The following is a 15,817-nucleotide window of genomic DNA, read 5'->3' as shown; positions in this document are numbered from 1 at the left end:
TCCCCAGCCCCCCAATACCTTCCCCCTTTTCTTAGTGTAAAATTAAACTAATTCCACAAGCCGATGGATTTTTAAACCACTTCCAAGTGACTTGGATTGAAGGCCAATGGTATTATTCTCTGGAACACAGGCAGCCTGAGGAAGAGAAGCCCCCTCCCCACCAACCCCAGACTGTAAGCTCCTTGTGGTAGGGAATGTGTCTGTTTATTGTTGTATTGTATTCTCCCCAGCACTTAGTACAGTGCTTGCACACAGTAAACTTTCAATAAATATGATTGAATGAATGAATGAAAGGGCATGGTGATGGTGGGAGGGGGGCTTCTTGGCCCCCCCCTAGGCTTCCAGGAATATTTGAGTAAGCAATCCGGGCGTGAGTTTTATTTGTATTAATGTCTGTCTTCCCCCCCCCTAGACTGTGAGCTCGTTGTGAGCAGGGATTGTCACTCTTTATTGTTGTATTGTACTTTCCCAAATACTGAGTCCAGTGCTTTGCACATAGTAAGCACTTAATAAATACGATTGAATGAATGAATGAATGAAAGTTGGTTGGAGCCCGGGTGTGGTAGTCAAGGGGGCCGCTATTGCCTGCCCCACTGCACTTATGAATATATCTATGTAAATATCTATAATTCCAAGCACCTAGAATACGATCGAATGAAGCAGTGTGGCTCAGTGGAAAGAGCGCGGGCTTGGGAGTCAGAGGTCATGGGTCCTAATCCCGGCTCTGCCACTTGTCAGCTGTGTGACTTAGTACATTGTTAAGCGCTTAATACAATGTTCTGCTCACAGTAAGTGCTTAATAAATACAAATGGATGAATGAACTTTTCTGTGCCTCAGTTCCTTCATCTGTAAAATGGGGATTAAGACTTTGAGCCCCACGTGGTTGACCTCATTGAGTCATCACTGAAGCACAAAAGATCAAAATTAACTTGTTTATCTGGGTGATCGGTGTGTTTGTGTGTGTGTGTGTGTGTGTGTGTGTGTGTGCGCGCGCCCTGGTGTCTTTTAGGGAGCAATAATTTTTTTTTGTTTGGTGCCCTGAGGATTCTTAGAGCCTACCCACCAAGCTGAAACAATTATTGGGGTTGACTATCATCTATTTTCAGAACTTTTTAACCAACGGTAACCTGATTACCTTGTATCCCACCCCAGTGCTTAGAACAGTGCTTGGCCCATAGTAAGTACTTAACAAATACCATCATTTTTATGAGAAGCAGCATGGTTTAGTGGAAAGAGCCCGGGCTTGGGAGTCAGAAGTCGTGGGTTCTAATCCCAGCTCTACCACTTGTCAACTGTGTGGCTTTGGGCAAGTCACTTAGCTTCTCTGTGCCTTAGTTACCTCATCTGTAAAATGGGGATGAAGGCTGTGAGTCCCACGTGGGATAACCTGCTTGGAACAGGGAATATTTACCCCCAGTGGCTTGGAACAGTGCTTGGCACAAAGTTAGCGCTTAACAAATGCCATTATTATTATTATCCCAGTACTTAGAACAATGCTTGGCCCATAGTAAGCGCTTAACAGATGACATCATTATAATCATTACCCCAGAGCTTAGAACAGTACTTGGCCCATAGTAAGCGCCTAACAGATGATGTCATCATTATTATTGTAATTATTATTACCCCAGCGCTTAGAACAGTGCTTGGCCCATTGTAATTGCTTAACAGATGCCATCATTATTATTATTACCCCAGCACTTAGAACAGTGCTTGGCCCATAGTAAGCGCCTAACAGAGGCCATCATTATTATAATTATTATTACTCCAGCACTTAGAACAGTGCTTGGCCCATCGTAATTGCTTAACAGATGCCATCATTATTATTATTACCCTAGTGCTTAATACAGTGCTTGGCCCATCGTAATTACTTAACAGATGTCATCATTATTATTATTACCCCAGCGCTTAGTACAGTGCTTGGCCCATTGTAATTGCTTAACAGATGTCATCACTATTATTATTACCCCAGCACTTAGTACAGTGCTTAGCCAATAGTAAGCAGCGTGGCTCAGTGGAAAGAGCACGGGCTTGGAAGTCAGAGGTCATGGGTTCGAATGCCGGCTCCACCGTTTGTCAGCTGTGTGACCGTGGGCAAGTCGCTTCACTTCTCTGTGCCTCAGTTACTTCATCTGTAAAATGGGGATTAAGACTGTGAGCCTCATGGGGGACAATCTGATTACCCTGTATACCCCAGCGCTTAGAACAGTGGTCTGCACATAGTAAGCGCTTAACAAATACTGACATTATTATTATTACTATTAAGTGCCCAACAGATGCCATCATTATTATTATAATTATTATTACCCCAGCGCTTAGAACAGTGCTTGGCCCATAGTCAGCGCTTAACAGATGTCATCGTTATGACATCTGCCATTAGTTGCACTAGTTGCCATTGTTTTTTACGAGATGTTCTTCCCCTTGACTCTATTTATTGCCATTGTTCTTGTCTGCCTGTCTCCCCCATTAGACTGTAAGCCCGTCAAAGGTCAGAAACTGTATCTGTTGCCGACTTGTTCATTCCAAGCGCTTAGTACAGTGCTCTGCACATAGGAAGCGCTCAATAAATACTACTGAAGGAAAATACTACTGAATGAATGATGATGAAGGACAGGAGGAACGAGGCCCCTTCCCCGGTGTTGTTGGGGCGGGCGTGGAAGGGGTTGGGGGAGGCCGGTGGTGCTGGACGGCGGGCTGCCTGCTGGGGGCGCAGGAGGCGGGGCGGCGGGGCGCGGCCCCGCGGCGGCTCGGCTCGGCCCCGCGGCGTCCGGGCGCGGCCCCGCGGCGTCCCGGCGCGCGGCCCCGCGGCCCTGCCCCTTTCCCGGCTCCCTGGATCGGCGCCGGGAGGAAATGATGTGTTGCAGCCTGGTTAATCACAGCAGCAGACAGTCATTGGCGGAGCTCGCCGCAGCCACTTCCTCCTCCTCCTCCTGCTGCTGCTGATCCCGCTCCTGCTGCTCCTGCTCCCTGCAGCCGCCGCCGCCTCTCCCGGGAGGAACTTTCCTCCTCCTCCTCCTGATCCCTCTCCTGCTCCAGCTCCTTGCAGCCGCCGCCTTTCCCGGGAGGAACTTTCCTCCTCCTGCTGCTGCTGCTGCTGCTGATCCCTCTCCTGCTCCAGCTCCTTGCAGCCGCCGCCTTTCCCGGCAGGAACTTTCCTTCTCCTCCTCCTCCTGCTGCCGGTCCTTCTCCTGCTCCAGCTCCTTGCAGCCGCCGCCTTTCCCGGCAGGAACTTTCCAGCTCCTGTTCCAGCTCCTTGCAGCCGCCGCCTCTCCCGGCAGGAACTTTCCAGCTCCAGCTCCTGCTTCAGCTCCAGTTCCAGCTCCTGCTTCAGCTCCAGCTCCAGCTCCAGCTCCTGCTCCTGCTCCTGCTCCAGCTCCAGCTCCAGCTCCAGCTCCAGCTCCAGCTCCAGCTCCTTGCAGCCGCCGCCTCTCCCGGCAGGAACTTTCCTCCTCCTCCTGAGCTCCTCCGGCGCCTCCCCCTTTTTCCCCCTGCTGGAAGTCTCCCCTTCCTCGTCCCTTCCCGACCCCGGGCGGCGGCGGGGAGGGGATCTGGGCTCGGACTGGCCGGGGCCGGGACGAGCGGAGCCATGTCGAGCTGAGCGCGGGGCGGGTGGACCGCTCCGCCCCGTCCGTCCTCCTCCATCCATCCGTCCTTGTCCGTCCGTCCTCCCCGGTGCTGCAGCCCTCTCCCTCCAGGACCAGAGGTGAGAGGCTCGGGAATTGCCCAGTGCTCTGCACATAGTAAGCGCTCAATAAATACTATTTCTTGAATGATTGAATGAAAAGCCGGCGACCCCACCCTGCCAGAATTCCATGCCCGGGAAGGTCCCCGGCTTTGGGGCCCAGCCTTCCCACTCCTCCCTTCCAAAGCTTTCCAAACCCTATTTATTTTATTAATATGTTCGTCCCCTTGATTCTATTTATTGCTATTGTTTTAATGAGATGTCCATCCCCTCGATTCTGTTTATTGCTGTTGTTTTTGTCTGTCTCCCTCGATTAGACTGTAAACCCGTCAATGGGCAGGGACTGTCTCTATCTCTTTTCCGAATCGTCCATTCCCAGCGCTTAGTCCAGTGCCCTGCACCTAGTAAGCGCTCAATAAATACTATTGAATGAAGGAAAAGCCAGGAATGTTGGAGGGAAGGATTTTTTTTTTCCAATCCCTCCCCCTTCTGGCTTTCCGGACCCCCAGCATTTCAGGCCGCGAATCCCCCTCCTCTTCCAAGTCGCATCGAAAATGCCCTTTGTCATCGGGGAGGGTGCGGGCCCCACTTGGGCATTTGAGCAGGTATTCATTCAATAGTATTTATTGAGCACTTACTAGGTGCAGAGCACTGTACTAAGCGCTTGGAATGGACAAGTCGGCAACAGATAGAGACAATCCCGGCCCATTGACGGGCTTACAGTCTAATCGGTTAGCAGGTAGCGTCTGAAACACAAAAGAAGCAGCGTGGCTCAAAGAGCCCGGGCTGGGGAGTCAGAGGTCATGGGTTCGAATCCAGACGGCTCCGCCTCTTGTCAGCTGTGTGACTTTGGGCAAGTCACTTTCCTTCTCTGGGCCTCATCTGTAAAATGGGGATTAAAACTGTAAGCCCCACTTGAGACAACCTGATCACCTTGTATCCCCTCAACGCCTAGAACAGTGCTTTGCACATAGTAAGCGCTTAACAAGTGCCATTATTATTATTATTATTAAAAGAGCAACCTTAACTTCTTTATCTGGCTGATCGCTCTGTTTGTGCCCTGCTGTCTTTGAGGGACCATTAAGTTGGTTTTTTTTGGGGTTTGGTGCCAGGAGGATTTTAATAATAATAACCATGGCATTTGTTCAGCGCTTACTATGTGCCAAGCACTCTTCTAAGCGACTTTAATAATAATGTTGGTATTTGTTAAGCGCTTACAAGCACTGTTCTAAGCGACTTTAATAATAATAATAATAATATTGGTATTTGTTAATCGCTTACAAGCACAGTTCTAAGCGACTTTAATAATAATAATAGTGTTGGTATTTGTTAAGCTCTTACTATGGGCCAAGCACTGTTCTAAGCGACTTGAATAATAATAATAGTGTTGGTGTTTGTTAAGAGCTTACTATGGGCAAGTACTGTTCTAAGCGACTTTAATAATAATGTTGGTATTTGTTAGGCGCTTACTATGTGCCAAGCACTGTTCAAAGCAACTTTGATAATAATGATAATGTTGGTATTTGTTAAGCGCATACTATGGGGCAAGCACTCTTGTAAGCTACTTTGAAGATAATAATGTTGGAATTTGTTAAGTGCTTACTATGTGCCAAGCACTGTTCTAAGCGCTTGGGGTAGATACAGAGTAATCAAGTTGTCCCTTGTGGGGCTTACAGTCTTAATCCCTATTTTACAGATGAGGTAAACTGAGGCACAGAGCAGTTAAGTGACTTGCCCAAGGTCACACAGCTGACAAGAGGCAGAGCAGGGATTTGAACCCAATAAGAGCCTACCCCCCCCCCCCCCCCCCCCGCCGCCCCCCCCCCCCCCCCGCCTGCAACAGTTATTGAGGTTGATGATAATCTATTTTCGGGAAATCTTTTAATCTACAGAAGGCAGAGGTGGAAAGACACCCCCCCTGCCCCCGCCGCTGAAAAGCCAGAAAAGAAGCCCACTGGCCTCTTCAGGAGGGGCTCATTCGTTCAATCGTATTTATCGAGTGCTTACTATGCACTGAGCACTGTACTAAGTGCTTGGAAAGTACAGTTTAGCAGCAGAGAAAATCACCACCCAACAAGGGGCTCATAGTCTAGACGGGGGAGAGAGACATCATAACAAGTAAACAGGCATCAGTAGCATCAATATAAAGAAATAGAATTATAGGTATATGTACACATCATTAATAAAATAAATAGAATAATAAATATTTACATATATACAGAAAGTACTGTGGGGCGGGGGAGAGGGGTAGAACAGAGGGAGGGAGTCGGCGCGATGGGGAGGAAGAGCAGAGGAAAAGGGGGGCTTAATCTGGGAAGGCTTCCTGGAGGAGGTGAGTTTTCAGTAGGGGATGATGATCATCTATTTTCAGAAACCTTTTAACCAACCGAAGGCAGAGGTGGAAGGACCCCCTTCTAGAAAAGCCAGAAAAGAAGCTGCTAGCCACTCTAGGAGGAGCTCATTAATTCAGTCGTATTTATCGAGCGCTTCCTGTGTGCAGAATACTGTACTAAGCTCTTGGAAAGTACAATTCAGTAACAAAGAGAGACCATCCCAGCCCACAGTGGGCTCACAGTCTAGAAGGGGAGCTCTTCAGGTATAAGAAGAAACTTGCAACACTAATATCCAGGCCCCATTAAGGGGGAAGACTGAGCCCCACAGATCTGTTTGCTGTACCCCAAGCAACGATGGAAAATCAGTGTTTTCCCCATTTCAGATTTTTCACCTGCCATGCAACAGTCAAGTGTATAAAATGTATAGTGTCACTTCAGACTGAGGACCCTTCCCCAGGGCTCTACAAATGAAATCGAAGGTCCATTGAGTCCCACGTTCTCCTGATGAAAAGACCTAAGTCTTAGGACTTGGAGCTGGGCTCAGTCATGGTGGTGCCAGTTGCTACTGGGTTTGGCCATTGCTCTGTAACCTGGCCAGCAGAACTGGTCGATTGGTGGTATTGGTTGATGAGATAGTTTTGGTGGGGGAAGGGGGAATGAAGGTGAGAAGTAGTTCTGATGATCAGATTCCCAAACTAGAAGATTATTTCATTTAAACAGTGAATATGGTTAGGGGTGAAGCCAACCCTGGCCATTACTGATGTTGACAAATTTCAGAGGAAGGAAGGGAGTGTGGAGAGAAAAGGGGAGGAGAAGGGACATAAGGATCTCTACTCAGACTGGACCTTTATATGACAAGGAACTGTGTCCATCCTGGTGAACGTACCATCACTGGTGTTGACAAACTACAGAGGAAGGAAGGGAGTGTGGAGAGAAAAGGGGAGGAGAAGGGACATAAGGATCTCTACTCAGACTGGGAGCTTTATATGGGAAGGGACTGTGTCCATCCTGATGAACTTAAATCTACCTCAGTGCTTGGAACAGTGCATGACACATAGTAAGTGTTCAACAAATGCCATGCCAGAGAAACAACGGTTTAGTTTCAAGAGCACAGGCTTGGGAGTTAGAGGTCGAGGGTTCTAATCCCGGCTCTGCCACTTGTCACTGTGTGACCTCAGGCAAGTCACGGAACTTCTCTGGGGATTAAGACTGAGCTCTACGTGGGACAACCTGATTACCTTGTACCGATCCCAGCACTTAGAATAGTGCTTGGAACGTAGTAAGTGCTTAACAAATGCCATAATTATTATTATTATAAAGCCATATCGTTTCCGCAGCATGCCCACTGAAATTTTACTAAGCACCCACTGTCCATATTTAGAGATCCATCACCTGCAGCTCCACTGACTTTTGAAACTGGGCTGGGCCCAGGGCCGACTTCGGTCCAGATGATACCATCACGTCACACCGTGTGCCTCTGCCCCATGTGACATCAGGCACCCTTTTTCCCCGAAAAGCATTTCAGTTGCCACCACATAGCTATTGTTTCTTGATTAAGCGCCTTGGGTGGCTGGGCTCCCAGAATTTTGCCATTAGCAGATTACATCTGTCCTACTGCTATATTTGAGGTCAGAGGCATGGCCATCTCTGAGATGGGCTGGTTGACTTCCCATCTTTGAAATGTTCCATGTGGCCACGCCAACCCACACAGATCCCTGAGGCCAAGGCTTACCCCCACTTACTATCTGAAAGTCACTGTAGTTGGGCCCCATTCTTGTGTTGGGTTCCATCTAGAGTACTGAGTGGTTTTCTGTCCCCTACAACCCAGTCTCCATCACATTTGCCCCAATTATAGTTTTGCCTCTGAGTACTAAGTGAATTTTTTTTACTTCATTTTTCCCTTCCCAATCAGCGAGGTGTTAAAAATATGAGTAATTCAGAGCCAGCACCTAGGGCCACTAAGCTGCGGCAGGGACTTGGGAAAAATTAACGGAACTAGATTTAGGAGACCAGGAAGTAAAACAGACATTTTAATTGGCAGCGGGATCATCCCCTTTCTCCTGTTTTTTTTTTCTTGCAGCTAGTGTGGGGCAGATATCTATATTCCTGGAAATTGCTCTTCCGAAGTGAATTTCCCCATAGCCTGGCCTGATACAAAATGGCTTCCTTGAGCTTCTCCTTGAAGGGAAATTGTTTCTTTCTTAGAGACCGTTATAGTTTTGGAGAGAAATAAAGTTGAAGGCTTTGTTTTGGATTTCTCCTTCTCAGTTGACTTTAGTGTGGATCTCTTCTCGAAGGCTGGATATTTGGTCCTTGGAGAGGATTCTTTCCTGGTGTTTGTCTGGATCTGCTCTTCATTGTTAGCCATAAAAATATTTGAGTGTTTTGTTTGCAGAGCACTGTATGAGGTACTGGTGGAAATTGTAAGAAGCATAAGGTTAAGCTTTTACTATATAGGTAAAAGTATCTGTGCTGTATTACCTGTGTCCCTCAAAGTCAAAATCTAAGTCTGGTGAATTTCCACCATGGGCACAGAGACCTGGGATTCAAGTTCAAATTGTGTTGGAAGTCTGGTTTTGAGCCAATTTAAAACAATCTGGGTAATTTGACCAATCTTGACCTTTCCTTCAGATGCAAAAACAGACAGGTCTTTTTTTTCCATAATTAAAGTAAACTTTGTGGCCCCTGGTTTCTATTTCTTTCTGATTTAAAAAAAAAACCCCAGCTAAACCCCACTGAATAGTTAAATAATATTGCTTTACTGCTATAGGCAACCCTGGAAATCTGATCTTGTTTATATGTTCAGAAGCTCTTGCTTGATCCACGAGTCTCTAGTTTTCCATAGCCATGGAGTGGCTGTGGAGTTGTTTAATTTTCTGGTTTCAGCCTCTTCCCAGCATTCTCCTTAGGTGCACCCGACTTGCCTCATTGTTTCCTTTTAATGTGAAATTATAACTTTGAATGTCATTTAACATTTAAAATGAGAAAATTTTCACCAAGGTTTGTGCTGTAGCTGAAGCCTTTCCAAGGGATTGAGCCCAAGAAGCATCTTGACAGAACTGATGGGTGAATCCACTAGATTGTAAACTTCCTTATGGGCAGGGATTGTTTCTACCAACCTTAGAGTATTCTCCCGAGAGGTTTGTCCAGGGCTCTGCACTCAGGTGCTCAATAAATAATTGATAGGTGGCCCAAGCTTAGATGGTTTATCTTTTCCCCTAGATTTGGGCTTCCCTCTTAATGACACATGTAGAGATGATGTAAAGGCTGGAGAAAGAGATGAGGTATCCTGGGCCGACTTCAACTTTTGAGACTGGTGGAAGGCAACTTGCCTAGATAGCAAGGTGAACGCTATAGCCAGGAATCTGTACTCAAGGGTCATTTGGGATTTTCTGGATCCCATGAACTGACCCCCTGCATGGTCAGTTTAGAATTCTGAACAGGTAGGACGTTTTTCTGCCGTGGGCTAGAGGTGGAATATGGACACCAACCATCTTCCTCCACTATTTTTTCCAGGGAAGGACACTGAAACCTGGATTCATCATTCTTGTCTTGCAGCTCCTGACAGGTGGCTTTAGAAACTTCCCCTGAATTTACTTATTTCTCAGTAATGATAGTATGAGAATTACAGAATATTCTCTGGGGTAAAAGAGCAATTCTGAAGAAAAAGGAGATATCTGCCTAGAGGGAAGCATTGTTATTGTTATTGTTATTTTTGTTTGAGTTCTTTTGAGGTCATTTACTTGCTACCCAAGCGGTTTTGCTCTTTGTCTCTAAAGTATCTTGGAGAGAGAGAAATGTATGCATCGGCTCACCCCATCTGTAGCAAGAAGAAAAATTAGATGCAAGTCTGTGACGAGAAATGCCTTCCAAGAATCCGTTTCGAAATGCCTCCAGGTGCTGGGGAATGCCAGCTCTGGTCCAGACTGGGCAAGGTTCAAAATTTCTCCATTGGGTGGAGGGTGTTCAATGGGCTGAGGAGAAGAAAAGGTGGGCAGAGTCACAAATATTGGCATCGTGTTCCCTTGTGAGCCAGCTCAATCGTGTGCCTGTCACCCTACTCAAGATCTGAGAGGAAATCCAAACCCCTGCTCTTCTGAAGATTTAAATTGTAGGAAGCTCTTATAGTCAGGGAATGTGGCTGCTAAGTCTGTTGCAGTGTACTCTGTCAAGTGCTTAGTACTGTGTTCTGCACATAGTAAGCACTCAATAAACACTGTTGATTGACAGGAAGAAAGCATCCTAATGGGCAGGTTTCTGTTTGTTTACTGGTCTCCACTGTGTATAAAATATTTACTGGGCATTGTTGGGTGGAAAAGAGAATACAAGACATAGTTCTTGCCCTCAGTGAGCGTGCATTAGAATGAGTAGAACCCAGTGGTGTCGAATCTTGGTGTGGGTCACTGGGTGCTCTCTCCTGATCTCGTCATCCCATCAGCCACTATGCCCATGTAAAAGTCATCTTTTTCAATCTCTTGTTTGCTCACTTTTGTTTATCTTCCCTCGTGTTTATCTGTCAATGTGTCTGCTGTCATCCCCGCTAGATTGTAAATTCCTTGAGTGTAGGGGTCTGGTCATTTATTTTTATATGCTCCCTAAGCGCTTCTTCCGATATTGCCCTGTTTTAGCTAGATGAACACCTCATTGGAAGAATGTTCCCTAATGCTCTAATGGCATTGAAATCCAAAATGAGAAGGCGTGTCCTTATGGTGCTCCGTGTACATTGGAAGCTAACTGCACCCTGTTAATACTGAATCTTAGTTGGTGACTTTGTTAGTGTTACCGATGGGGCCAGACAACCAAACTGACACCCCAGTGATCTGGGGATATGAGGGGAGTAATTCAGGTGTCCCACTTCAAGGGCCTCTCTAGGTGGGTGGAGTCTCAACTCAGTGATAAGGTTTGGTCACTCAGAGGAAGTGCCTGTCCCCTGGGACAGGTATTGGCCTAAGTACCTAGCTGCCTTGGAAGTGAGTTTTAATACCTTAACCTTTCTATAAATATCCCCGGTGTCTCAGCCGAACCCCTTGGAGATGATACACACCAGAGGGAACAGGCTCTTAGTGTACTGCTGATTCTTCTGGGAGTCCCAGTTGAACTTAAGACATTTTAGAGTAGTGCATGTCATCTGGGCCTAGGCATGTTAAAAACTGTACTAAATATCTTGATTTGTTTATTCCAAGCAAAAAAGGAGATTAAACTCTATCCTCTTGAATCCTCCCCTTCCCATGGGTTGAATCTGGTTCAGCTTTTGAGCCTGGAATTGGACTTGCTTTGTGCATATGTGCAGTTGTTAATTAGGAAGGGAATTTATTTGCGTGGTCTTCAAAGATTAGATAAAAGCCCTCCAAAGCCCTTATCCAGTGTGCTTTCAAATCCCAGGTGCTGCTTGAATTTAGTGCTTTCATGTAAAAGGGGGTCTTTCCCCCTGATCTCCCGTAAAGCTGACCAAGATGCAGGGGAGCTCATTGTCTGAATCAACATCCCCGAGTTTCCTGATTATTTCAGCTCTGGGGGAAGGGAGCCTCTCCTGCATGGGTTGTGGTCTGTTCTGTGAATGTTCAGGAGACTTTCAAGGCAAAAGAACAAGGGCATGATGGCTCTGAATTGGGATTTTATGTTACCGACGTAAGCACTGTCCACCCCAAAGCTACTGATGAGCATTTAATCCAGCCAATTCTCCAATACCACGAGCTGGTTTATTTCTGAAGAGCACAGTGATAAGGAAAACACACTCTGATGCAATACGAGGGTCCACGGCCATTTCTTCTGCCACTCTGTCCCGTCCTGTCCAGACTGACGCACGTTGTTCAAAGAATGTTCCCTAATTCCCCAACCACAGTGTATCCCAAATACATTGTGAAATTATTCCCAATGGGAGAACAGACTGTGTGTCCGAGCTGACGACCTTGAGGAAGGTATGGGAGAGAGACAGAAGACCACTGTTCCTTTGGCTCCTGAGAGCAGCTCAGACCCCCAGATTCAAAGACAGGCGGCCTCAAGAGTCCCTCATGCCTATTCCCTGATCCTCACTGGGATGTAATCTGGTTGAATGACCCACTGTAGGTATTACCACCGAAGCTGGAACAAGAAGCTGCTGTAGTTGTCAAGTGGGAAGGACTTTGGCTATCAAGGGAAGTGGTTAGCTGTTTGAATTTTAAAGCCCAGTATTCCTTCACTCAAGACCTGCCCTCTTAACTGTGAACTCATTATGGGCAGGGCACCTGTCCATTAATTCTGTTCATTCATTCAGTCATATTCACTGGGGGCTTACCATGTGCAAAGCACTGTACTAAGTGCTTGGGAGAATACAATATAACAATAAACAGACACATTCCCTGCCTACAATGAGCTGTTCTATTGTACTCTCCCAAGAGTCCTCTGCACACAGTAAGTGTTCACTAAATACAGTTGATTGATAGTGTAGGGAGAGTTTCAAGTGCTGCAATCCCTCTATCTCTCCACTCCCCCAGTGACCCCTTCTTGACCCATTTTACCTCCGTCCACCTTTGTACCTTTGCCCTTTAATAGCACATTGTCTTCAGCTCAGACTCCTGGTGCACAGTTTGACTGAGTTTTCTGAGCCTATCTCTTGGCCACTGCCTTTGGGCCCTCCTTTAGTGGAGCAATTCACTTTTATATCAAGGGCAGCCTTAAGAGCTGTTCCTTAGATTGTTGTTGTTCCATTTAGCCTTCCTGTAAATGGATTACTTCTTCCCATGTGCAAATCTGAGTACATGCAAACCCATAGATCTGAAAGCATCACAAACCACAGTTTTGTGTTGACTGCTTTAAATCTCTTCTACTGCTCTTGTTCTTGCTCTTAGGAGTCCGCCAGATATGGTTGTCTGTCCCATACCCAAGGGCAAGCTGGCAGGTGGTCCTAGAATTCAGTATTTTCAATTATAGTTAGAATGGTAAGATGGATGACAGGCCAGGTCTTTTTCTTTCAAAAGTGCTACTGAGAATGCCTCAAATTTCACCAAAGTAGTAGAGGTAATAATAGTAGTATTAATCAATCATACTTATTGATCACTTACTGTATGCAGAGCTCTGTACTAAGCATTTGGGAGAGTACAGTGTAGCAGATGGTAGATAAGTTTCCTGATCACCAGGAGCTTAGTCTGGTCTCCTTTTAATAGACTCTGCTACTCATCGCTTACTCTGCAGAGCACTGTACTAAGCAATGGAAAAGAATACACAGATGGTAATTAGAAAAGGTCCTTGTTTAGGTGGATGACGATCTGGAAATAAGAAGGGGGCAGTGGACTGGTGACAGACTCAAAGAGAGGTGAAACAAAATGCTAAAGCAACATAAAGACAAAATAAAGATCAGTTGAGTGCTGCAGCTGGAAGAGCCTAGGTGGGGTCTTGGCAAGGTGGCCTGGATGTCAGAGCAGGACCCCAAAGGCAGTGAGGGGAGCCGCAGTTGAAGGGGGCGCATGGCTGTCTGATGGAGACAGACAGTCTTTTAGACTGCGAGCCCCCTGTTGGGCAGAGATTTTCACTATCTGTTGCCGAATTGTACATTCCAAGTGCTTAGTACAGTGCTCCGCACACAGAACTCAATAAATACGAGTGAATGCATGGAGAGACTTTTTACTTTATCCTTGGACCTTCATCGGCAGTCCTGAAATTCTAGTCTAAGGGCAGTGTAGGGGATTTGTTGCGGGCAGGGAATGTGTCTGTTATTGTATTGTACTCTTCTTAAGTGCTTTGTACAGTGGTCTGCACACAGTAAGCCCTCAATAAATATGATTGATTGCCTGACTACTGATGATCCTACAGCCTGAGAAATTCAGGTTATTTAGTGAGGGCAGTCCTCAACTTAAAGGCCTGTTGAGTTAAGATGAACAACACTTAGAGCATTTCAAAATTTTCACCCTGCTTCAGAGTCACAATGCCGTGATTTTGACTTTACAACATCAGGCTACCTTCTTACTCTTTTTAAACGGATGCAGAGGAGGGAAATGGGGAAAGAATTTAAGAGTTGAATTGGGGGATATGGGTGGAGAGGAGATGAGAATGTTTAAAAGCAGGGGTCGGGGAGCAGGAGCGGCTAGGGGTCACGAAGAATTGGAGGTGACCGGAGTACCAGGAGTCACTAGAGAGGGTCCATTTTACCAGCTAGGAAGTTAAAGGTCACAAATATGTTTAATGTAGGTATATTTATATGTAAATGAATTCACTATTTTGTGTAATTTTGGTAAAATAGGATTCAGGAACCAATTGCCCATTCATTGCCTTGCTCATGTGAGAAAACTAATTCTGATGGAAATTTCACTCCAAAATACAGTTTTAAGTGTTGTAAATCCAAGGGTGACCTATATTGCCAAAATAATCCTTACAGCATTTCCAGTTGTTAGTTTTAGTGCTTAGTAAATACTGTTGTCTGATTGACCCGTGAGGTTTTCATTCTAAAAGTGTGGTGGTTTTTTTTCCTCTTCTAATCATTTTTCTTCCAAACAAGCAACTCATTTTGTTTTTTGTTTTGAACTTTGGGCAAAGGTTGTCAGATTAGGTTTCACCCAGGTGGCTTTTTAAGAATCAAAGAAGGGTTTCTCTAGCAATCATATTGACCCACAACTCCTGTAAAATCAGTAAAGGTCCTGCTTACTCACTTTGAGGTGAGGTTTTCCTCTCTGTGGGACAGATGTCAGAAGAAGAGGATGTCACCTTGCATAATGACTTATGCCTTTGAAAGAAGGGTCCACTCACCCTTCTTCAAGTGATTAAATTATGGTATTTTCCCTTTTTTATCACTTTAATAAAATGTACTGTCTGTACATCAGTTGGCCAAAATACTAAATTGGCAATTATTACAACTACATAAGAATTAAATTAGGATCTGAGGGAGTTGCATGTCCTAAGAAACTATTTTTGATTTCACATACATCAGCTGAAGTTAAAGAAATTTATTAGTTCTGCTTACAAGTGTTTAATTGTAATTATTGACACTTTCTCAAATGATCTCCTAAGTGTGATACATTGCCTATGGTTCTGACAGCTTTGAATATATTAAACCCTTTGAAGCATATCCTTTTTAAACTCATGAGGCTGTTATTTACAGTAACAGAAATGAGTGTAATTTGGAGGTGGAAGACTAATTGAGTGCCCATTTTGTCAGTATTTGTCGAGTGGTCAACATGGCAAAGCAGTCTCTTAAACCCCATTATCAAAACAGTAGGAGACTCATTCAAACTCTACAAATGTTTTAAAAGCCTAATAAGAGTGGGTTGAGCCTGCATTTTTCTGTCCACTAAGGTTTAAAATAAATTAAATGTCCAAAGTGAAAATACTTTTTAAGGAGGTAAAGCTTTTGTTATTGTATCTGAAAAACCACCTTGCTATTCAGTCTAGTCAAGCCATCTCAATTCCACTCCCCAAGAGTTTCATTTTGAATCACTTACTGTTAGGGTAAGGCTAGTCCATGAAGAGCTCTTCCTAATCTTTGAAAACCATCTTAGAAAAACCAGCATAGATTTTTATCATCCTTAAAAACAAAACAAAAAAGCCCAGCATTATTCAGATGTTTTAATTTCTCTTAAATAGAAAAGCAGACTTATTCATAGCTTATTCAGCATATAAACATTTTCAGGGTTTTAAAGAATTTCCTCATACTTTGACCATACTTTGAGGTGACCAGTGATCTGAAGCAGCAGAAAAAGACTGGCAAAAAAAATGACATGGAAGAATTTAGTTTAATTTCTAGATTGTAAACTATATTGTAAGCCATCTTTCTCTCCCAAGCACTTAATATAGTGTTCTGCACCCAGTAGGTGCTCAGTAGAAACTACTGGTTGC

General features: G+C 45.1%; 1 protein-coding gene across 3 annotated transcripts in view; it reads left to right on the top strand.

Annotated features, from left to right (window-relative positions):
- Positions 1-2,969: 2,969 nt before the first annotated feature.
- ACVR1 (activin A receptor type 1) overlaps positions 2,970-15,817 on the top strand; it is a 96,040-nt gene continuing 83,192 nt past the window's right edge. The window contains exon 1 of one of the 3 annotated variants that reach the window (XM_007671136.4): positions 2,970-3,701. The gene's annotated coding sequence lies outside the window, so the exon portion shown is untranslated. Of the gene's footprint in view, positions 3,739-15,817 lie in introns of all 3 variants that reach the window. The other 2 variants (XM_029072129.2, XM_001509575.5) reach the window with 2 other exon arrangements.

Source organism: Ornithorhynchus anatinus, chromosome 9, assembly GCF_004115215.2.
Source record: "Ornithorhynchus anatinus isolate Pmale09 chromosome 9, mOrnAna1.pri.v4, whole genome shotgun sequence".
Classification (NCBI taxonomy): domain Eukaryota; kingdom Metazoa; phylum Chordata; class Mammalia; order Monotremata; family Ornithorhynchidae; genus Ornithorhynchus; species Ornithorhynchus anatinus.
This window is presented reverse-complemented; position numbering and strand designations above follow the sequence as displayed.